The sequence below is a fragment of the Narcine bancroftii genome, chromosome 8 (assembly GCF_036971445.1).
Source record: "Narcine bancroftii isolate sNarBan1 chromosome 8, sNarBan1.hap1, whole genome shotgun sequence".
Classification (NCBI taxonomy): domain Eukaryota; kingdom Metazoa; phylum Chordata; class Chondrichthyes; order Torpediniformes; family Narcinidae; genus Narcine; species Narcine bancroftii.
This window is the reverse complement of record NC_091476.1, coordinates 80,893,904-80,902,756: the sequence shown is the minus strand read 5'-3', so window position 1 is coordinate 80,902,756 and position 8,853 is coordinate 80,893,904.

Below are 8,853 nucleotides of genomic sequence, written 5' to 3'. Positions count from 1 at the left end.
ATAAACTATGTACTTATGCTCCCCTATAAATTATGTACGTATGTTGCCTCCTTAACTTGTAAATTACATATGTATGTTCCCTCACTCCATTATAAATTATGTACTTAAATTCCCTCACTCCCATATAAATTATGCACGTATGTTCTTTCGCTCCCTTATAAATTATGTATGTATGTATGTTCCATCACTGCCTTATAAATTATGCACATATTTTCCCAAACTCCCTTATAAATAACGCACATATGTTCCCTCGTTTCATTGTAAATTATGTACCTATGTTGCTTCGCTCCCATATAAATTATGTAGTTACGTTCCCTGGCTCCCTTATAAATATTCCATGATGTTCACTCACTCACTTATAAATTATGCAAGTATGTTTCTCTCTCCCTTATAAATTCCATACGCATGTTCCCTTGCTCCCTTATAAATTGTGCATGTATGTTTCCACGTTCCCTATAAATTACCTATGTATGTTCCCTCATTCCCTTATAAATTATGCACGTATGTTCCCGAACACCCTTATAAATTATACACTTATGATATTCGCATTAAGCACTCATGTTCACTCACTCCCTTATAAATTATGCATGTTCCCACACATCCTTATAAATTACATACTCATGTTCGCATATTCCCTTATAAATTATGCATGTATATTGCCCCTCATTCCCTGATAAATTACCTACATATGATCCCTCGCTCCCTTATAAATTACGTACCTATGTTCCCTCACTCTGTTATAAATTACATACATATGTTCTCTCATTCCCTTATGTTCTCTCATTCCCATTCCCCAATAAATTATGTATGTAATTCTTGTTCCCTTATAAACTAGGTACGCTTATTCCGTCACTCCCTTATAAATTAAGCACATGTTCCTCGTTCTCTTATAAATTATGCACATGTTCCCTCACTCACTTATAAGTTATGCACATACATTCCCGAACTCCCTTTCAAATTACGTACGTACGTTCCCTTGCTCCCTAATAAATTATTTATATATGTTCTCTCGCTCCCTTATAAATTTTGCATACATGTTCCCTCGATCACTTCTAAATTATGCACATGTTTCTCACACCCTTATAAATTCCAAATATATGTTCCCTCGCTCCCTTATAAATTATGCACGTATGTTCCCATGCACCCTTCTAAATTATGCATGCATGTTCCCTCGCTCCTTTATAAATTATGTATGTATTTTCCGTCGCTCCTTTATAAATTACGTATGTATTTTCCCTGCTCACTTATTCTGCTCGAGCGCCTTGGCACTGGTCGTCTTCGCTCTTCCAGGACTTTCTGTGCCTCATTTGGTTCTTGGTTAGCGTCAAACTAGGACCCTGGGGCACTAGATGCAATAGATGCTCTGTTGGAACCACCTCGTCTGGAACTCTGCACAGAGTGTTTGAAGGTTCCAGGCCTATTGCGAGCGTCAGGACCTCAGTTCCTGAAGGGGCCAGATCTCTAACTGAGACCATGTCCTCCCTTTCATTCGGGTATGCCAGATAGGTATACATCTGATTGGCATCCAGTAGGTGAACTTTCTTCACCGGGAGGTCTGTTTTGCTCCCCGTCACGTGCTTTTTCAGCAGGACCAGGCCTGGTCTCGTTAGCCATGCTGGAAGAGTGATCCCCGACATGGATTTTCTCAGGAATGCAAATATTAGTTTGTGAAGAGTCGCATTGGTCGGTGCAGGGAAGCGACCTTATGGAGTGGAGCACAGTGGGCATAACCTCTTGTCAGCATGAATCTGGAAGGCCTTTAGATCGGAAGGCCAATTTTACAGAGATACAAACAGTTTCATTCTCCTTTTCAACCTGTTCATTTCCCAGGAGATTGTTGCTATTTGGTCTGCTTGAGGTGATCCTCTTGCGAACAGGAATTGGTGCAGTTCTTCACTCATAAACTATGAGTTCCGCTTGCTGTAAATATAGCTGGGATACCCGAACATGGTGAAAATGGTGTGCAGAGCTCTGTCGACTGTGGTGGTAGAGGTATCTGGACAGGGGAGAGTGAACAGAAAATGCGAGTACTCATCAATAACATACGGATGTATACGTTTCCATTGTAGAAGGAGAGAGGCCCTTGAAATTGATGCTGAGTCATTAGAAGGAGCTGGAAGGTTTTATCAGGTGCGCTTTGTCAGGGTGATAAAAGTGTGGTTTGCAAGATTTGGCATGACCTGATCATCTCCTTGATGTCTTCGATAGAGAAGGACAGGTAGTGGGTGATGCCAGGGTGACAGAGCTCATCGTAAAGAGACTGCAACTGACTGGTGTATGCAGTGGCACAGCTTCCTCGGGATAGGGCACCTGGAGGTTCATTGAGCGTGCTTCACCTATACACTATCTCATAGTTAGAGGTGGAGAGTTCAATCCCTCACCTCGCGATTTTGTCATTTTTTTTATTTTGCCCCTGTTTCTATTATTGAACATGAATGCTACAGATCACTGAGCAGAGTTAATTTCCTACTGGAAAGGTAGTGCCTCCAGTGTCTGATGGCCTCCACTATAGCTGAGCCTCCTTCTCCACAGATGGGTTTCGGAGCTCATGCCTAGCAGGGTGCAGGAAAAGAAAGATACTAGACTGCCTGCCTGGTTAAGGGTTGCGGCCAGCATTATGCCAGAGGCATCACTTTCCACCTGGAATGGTGCGCTTTCGTCCACCGCATGCATGGTGACTTTCGCGATTTAGCTCTTGATGTAGTTAAATGCTACCTGGTCTTTGGCCGACAATGGGAAGGAAGTGGAAATTAAAAGGGATGTACCTTGTCTCTGTAATGATGTACCCGCTGGGCACGGTATGAGAAGAAGCCCAGGCACCTCCTTTGCGCCTTCACAGTCTTCGGGATAGGGAGGTCCAAGAGGGGGCGCAGACGCTTGGGGTCCGGGACAATGATGCTGATTTCCACCACATAGTCCAGGATAGCTAGACGTTTGGTCCTGAACACACACTTACTGGCATTGTATGTGAGGTTCAGGGAGAAACTTCGGAAAATTGGCTTCGGTCTTCCAGCTTGTCTGCAAGTGGTGACGTTGAGATAGGTGAAGGTAGCCCTTAGCCTGTACTTATCTACCATTTCGTCCATCTGCCTCTGGAAGACCGAGATTCCATTCATAATGCCGAAAGGGACCCTCAGTAACTGATAAAGCCGCCTATCAGCCTCGAATGCAGTGTAGGGATGGTCCTTGAAACGGATTGGTAACTGGTGATATGCAGCGTTTTGGTTGATGGTCAAATAGACCTGGTATTGCGCAATTTCATTCACCATGTCTGAGATTCGGGCAAGGGGTTATGTGTCCAGGTGTGTGAAATGATTAATAGTTTAGCTATAGTCTCACTAGCCTGGGTTTTTATCACCCTCGCACGACAACGAACTCTCCATGGACTGTTGCTGGATTGAACAATTTGTTTCTTAAGCAGCTGCTGTGTTCAGCTCTAATAAATTCCTGGTCGCCTGCACTGTATCACCTGCTCTTTGTGGCTATTTGGGGTTAGGTTCTGACACAAGGGGTGGGGTGGGTGAGGCATCGACATTCAGCACAGAGAGACTGCATGTAGTGTCAGGGTTTTGGGACCTCCCGTTCTGCACTGTGATTGGGGGAAGGTGACACAGGACATCTCGGCCCGCCAACAAACAAGCACACAAACCTTTCAATACATACAGTCAGAACTTGCAAAATCCCTCCCCCTTAGAGTTAAGTGCACAGTACAATACCCCCAAATAGTGTCTGAATAGAATTGTGATGCTAGGATATGGTAGTCTGTGGGGTGAACCTTTAATTTGCACAGATGAGCAGTCATAGAGTTTATAAAGCTCTCCATTGAACCGGTGTCTATTAAATAGTCCGTCATATGTCCATTCACTTTCACCTCCATCGTCGAGTTTCTCAGCTGGTTGGGTTTTGCTTGGTCGCGGGTGACTGATGCCAGCGCTCTGGAGATTGTATCGCTCCCACTGCTGACGTCGTCTTGATCTGAAGGCCGGAGAGTTGACATCGACCACGAGGAGTGGCAAGATGGCCACCGTTCTTTCTCTTCCAGTAGCGGTTCCAGCTATGAGGTGCAACTAGATGGCAGTGGCGAACAGCGTAGAGAAGTGTGGGCCTGTACCTGGCTTTGGGGAAGGTGTGCAGAACTGTTCAGGGGCCACGCACATGGTAGCCTTCTTGGGGGTTCACTTTGCCCGACGGACTTTCGCCAGTATCCCCCGCTTATCGCATCCTGAGCACATGGAGTCTCTCACTGGGCATCTGGCGTGGGAGTGTTTGGCCTGTCCGCAGAAGTAGAACTCCTAGTCGTGTGTGGCCACGGTAGTACATACGTGGGACAGCTGTGCTCCACAGGTATGGATTTCTGAAAAGATGCTGCTTTTGTTAGTGACGTGGTCTGCTCCAGTCTTTGGCCTGTTCGAGGGATTTTGCTGGATCAAGGTCTTTCTTCTCCAACTCCAATAGTCAGAGCTTGAGGTACCTCGAACTCATTCCAGCCACGAGACTATCCCAGACGTTCTTCTTCCATCATCCGGGCTGAGATGTCCTCGTGGTGGCATTTTCTCGTCAGCATCCATAGTCATCCAGCGATTCACAAGGTTGTTCCTATCGTGGTGAGAGTCGGTATCTTGTCAACATGTCGTTCTGGGGCCTCATGTAGTGGGCTTTCAAACCTTCGATGGCTTCCTCGTATGTCGCATAGTCCCTGATGACCATGTATCCATTGGGGCCAACTCAGAAAGGAGGGCCGATTTCTGGAGGCCATTGGAGTGGAAAACTTCTTGGGTGGCTCTGCAGGACTGGAAGCACTCCAGCCAGTAGGCGATTTCCTCCAGGGCCTCTGGGGACAGAGGGTTGACCTGGAGTATGCCAGGCTTTAAGAGGGATTCTATCCTGTCTTTAAAAGAAAGCCAATAAAATTGTAACGTGATCAATACTACTCATAGACTTGTGAGGATCACATACTCACTTTTATTGGCTTACATCTAACGGCCAGTATTTACAGAGGTCTAAAGGTAAATATAAGGTAAGATGGGAAAACGGGGTTTATATCGGGACCGATGAGGGCGGAGCCAAAAGGAGGGGGCGGCCATCTACTCTACACCCAGACAATAAGTGCTTTTAAGCTGCAGGACGCAAGTAGACCTCCTAGGACTGAGGTGTGATTAGTGGGGCAAAGGTTCCTCCAGCACATTTTAAGCTGAGGCGGTGATAGCCCCAGTAAATCACCAACCCAGCGATTTAAGGGGGAACCGCCACCGTAATGATGCAGTGACACGTCACGCAAACTCGTCTCCCCCATACCCCCCCACCAGCTGTCAGTCTCCCTCCCACCAGCTGTCAGTCTCCCTCCCACCAGCTGTCAGTCTCCCTCCCACCAGCTGTCAGTCTCCCTCCCACCAGCTGTCAGTCTCCCTCCCACCAGCTGTCAGTCTCCCTCCCACCAGCTGTCAGTCTCCCTCCCACCAGCTGTCAGTCTCCCTCCCACCAGCTGTCAGTCTCCCTCCCACCAGCTGTCAGTCTCCCTCCCACCAGCTGTCAGTCTCCCTCCCACCAGCTGTCAGTCTCCCTCCCACCAGCTGTCAGTCTCCCTCCCACCAGCTGTCAGTCTCCCTCCCACCAGCTGTCAGTCTCCCTCCCACCAGCTGTCAGTCTCCCTCCCACCAGCTGTCAGTCTCCCTCCCACCAGCTGTCAGTCTCCCTCCCACCAGCTGTCAGTCTCCCTCCCACCAGCTGTCAGTCTCCCTCCCACCAGCTGTCAGTCTCCCTCCCACCAGCTGTCAGTCTCCCTCCCACCAGCTGTCAGTCTCCCTCCCACCAGCTGTCAGTCTCCCTCCCACCAGCTGTCAGTCTCCCTCCCACCAGCTGTCAGTCTCCCTCCCACCAGCTGTCAGTCTCCCTCCCACCAGCTGTCAGTCTCCCTCCCACCAGCTGTCAGTCTCCCTCCCACCAGCTGTCAGTCTCCCTCCCACCAGCTGTCAGTCTCCCTCCCACCAGCTGTCAGTCTCCCTCCCACCAGCTGTCAGTCTCCCTCCCACCAGCTGTCAGTCTCCCTCCCACCAGCTGTCAGTCTCCCTCCCACCATCAATCGCGCTCTCCATCCCACAGCAGCCGACCCCTTTCCTCTCCCCCCACGCAGCAGCAATCCTTCTCTCCCTGATCACGGCACCCCCCACCTCCCCACCGCGACATCGACCCAATTCCTCCCAATTATGACCGACTTTTCTCCCCCTCGCAGCAGCAACCTCTCACAATCCCCCCCTACCCCCCAACTTCTCCACCCCAGGCCCTAACAGGGACCCTTCTCTCGCCCTGATCACTGCAGACACTTCAGCCTGAGTTTCCCTGTTACACTGGCTCGTAAGCACTGACGTCACAGGAGTAACCATGTCGGCCATATTGCTGTTCAAACCGCCGGTCGGCGTGTCCTGGGTAAGTTTAACTGGGTTCCATGACAACCTCCGGGGTAGGGCAAGGACCCGGGTGACTTTGGACGACGCTGACCGGGTCGAACCCTTTCAAGCTGCCTTGTGAGTGCGGTACTAACCAGGCAAATTACCCGGTTAACCTCAATTTACAATACAATTTGAAAGAACCTAGTGAATTCCAGTTCACTGCACCAGGTCACAGAGCTCCAGGTGTGACCACCCCAGTGGAGTGTGTAGGTTCCCCAGCACTTCCCGTTCTTGCACTCTGTACTTATCATTTTAAAGTCCAATATCCTAGGGATTCGTCCCCACTTTTCCAACCTGCCCTGCTACTTTCTCTCGCCTCCTCTCACTCCTCCAACCTCTGTGTAACACTTCACCAGGACGGCAACATTTCAGCCTAAGGAGAGATTGGATCAGCGAGGGGTGTCTTCATCCGACAAAGCGACATCAACTGGTGAGAGTCTGAGGGGGAATGAGCAGAAGGATGGGAGATCGTACAATGTTTACATGTGTACAGCTGTGTTTGCGTGTGCGACTGCACATGTCTTTGTGTCTGGGCATGAGTCTGCGTCCGTACATGCATGTCTGCGCATATGTGTGTGTCCATGCATCTGTCCGTATAGATCTCTGTGTGTGCAGACACGCACATGTCAATGTGTGCAGTCTTGTGTGTGTCTGTGAACGTGTGTGGGTGCCTGTGTCTACATGTGTTTGTGTGCGTGTGTGTGCACGTGAGTGTGTGTGGCATGTGTGTACATTGACAAATATATTCACGGTCCCTCTGCCTGACATACCATAAGAGATTCCATTCACTTTTTGCATGACTTGTTCTGCTCCTGTGAGGAAGGGTATCCGTCACTCTGCATCACTGATTCTGGGCTCTTGGGTTGGCATTGCACCCCCACCACCACCATTGTGCCTGAGCCTTATCACGGTTACAACCTGTGATAAATCCATGACCCCTGTAAGTTGGGGATAGGGATTCAGAGTGAACCTTGGGAACCTGGCCAGAACCCAGTCTGTCCACGTCCAGAGTACCAGCTCCCTCTGAAGTTCCCAGTGTGGTGACGGCTGCAATAACACTGGCCTGAATTCCCAGCTCCCTGAGCCGTCTGAGCACAGCCCCTGTCAAGGACAATGCGAGACCCAAAGATGCTGGAGACCTCGCCCGGATTTTGGTGCCGCTCGCCCTCCTCCCCAAGGCCGCACTCACAACTCGGCAGCTCCCCCACCGCAGGGCAGCGCGACACAAACAAAGGCCCGGCCGCGCCCCGGGATCTGCTTCCGCTCAGCACGGGGCATGACTTACCTCCAGCCGCGGACCCAGACCGCGGCCTTCTCCGTGGACCGAACCGTTGCTGAGGAAACGGTGTTGAATGAAGATCGTGTGCCTGTGATGTCACCACGCATACGATTTGTCAAGGCATGCCGTCATGTGATGGGGCGGATGCAGCTGTCAATCAGAGGAGCGGCCGCGGGCGGTCACTGTGCTCAGCGGCTTCACAGAGGCATTTCCAGTTCCAATCTGAGCCCGGGGAAGCGAACAAGGGGAAATAAAGCTGCGAAGGCGGAGAGAAATAAATAAAGAAGGAAAACGGGAGTACGGGATAAAACTGGCCCGAAATATGGAAAATAGACCGTCATAGTTGATGTTGAGATTTTTAAAAGGAAAACTGTGAAGAAAGTGGGCGGTGAAGCTGCGCTCAGTGAGTCTGGGTCGGGGTCTGGGCTCAGTGATGGACAATAAGGAGGCAGCAGTTTGAGAAAGAGGTGATTAGCATCACCTTGGACAAACGTTGGTTCGGCCACAGCTGGAGGAGTGTGGAAGTTCCGGTCCCCATCCTGTACAAAGGATAAGACTGCAGGGAACAGGGTGCAGAGTGGATTCACCAGGAGATGGCCTGGAATGGAGCCTTTGAGTGAAGGTTAGAGACTGGAAAGGCGGACTTTGTCTTCCTTGGAATGGAGGAGGCTGAGGTTGATGTGATTGTGAGGGGCTCGGTCAGACTGGGCAGTGAGGAAGTTTCATCCATAACAGCCACGTTAATTGAGGAGGTTTGAGGGGAACCGAAGATTTCGGATTCACCCAGATGGCGGTTACAATCGGGAATGAACTGCCTGAGAATGTTGTGGAGGCAGGGACTCTCGCATTTCCTGTCATATCCGGATAAGCAATCGAGTCACCAAGAACCATGCTGATCAATGGAAAGTATATAAATAGGGACCTGATATTCGGCATGGACCGAATGGACACATAGGAGACTGCAGATGCTGGAATCTGAAGCCAAACACAATCTGTGGAGGAATCACCGGGTCGAGCGGCATCAGTGGGACAGAAGGAAACGGTGACCATTATTTTCTCCCACTGGTGCTGCTTCACCCGCTGAGTTCGTCCAGCAGATTGTGTTTTTGGCTGGTTTCTGTACTGTGT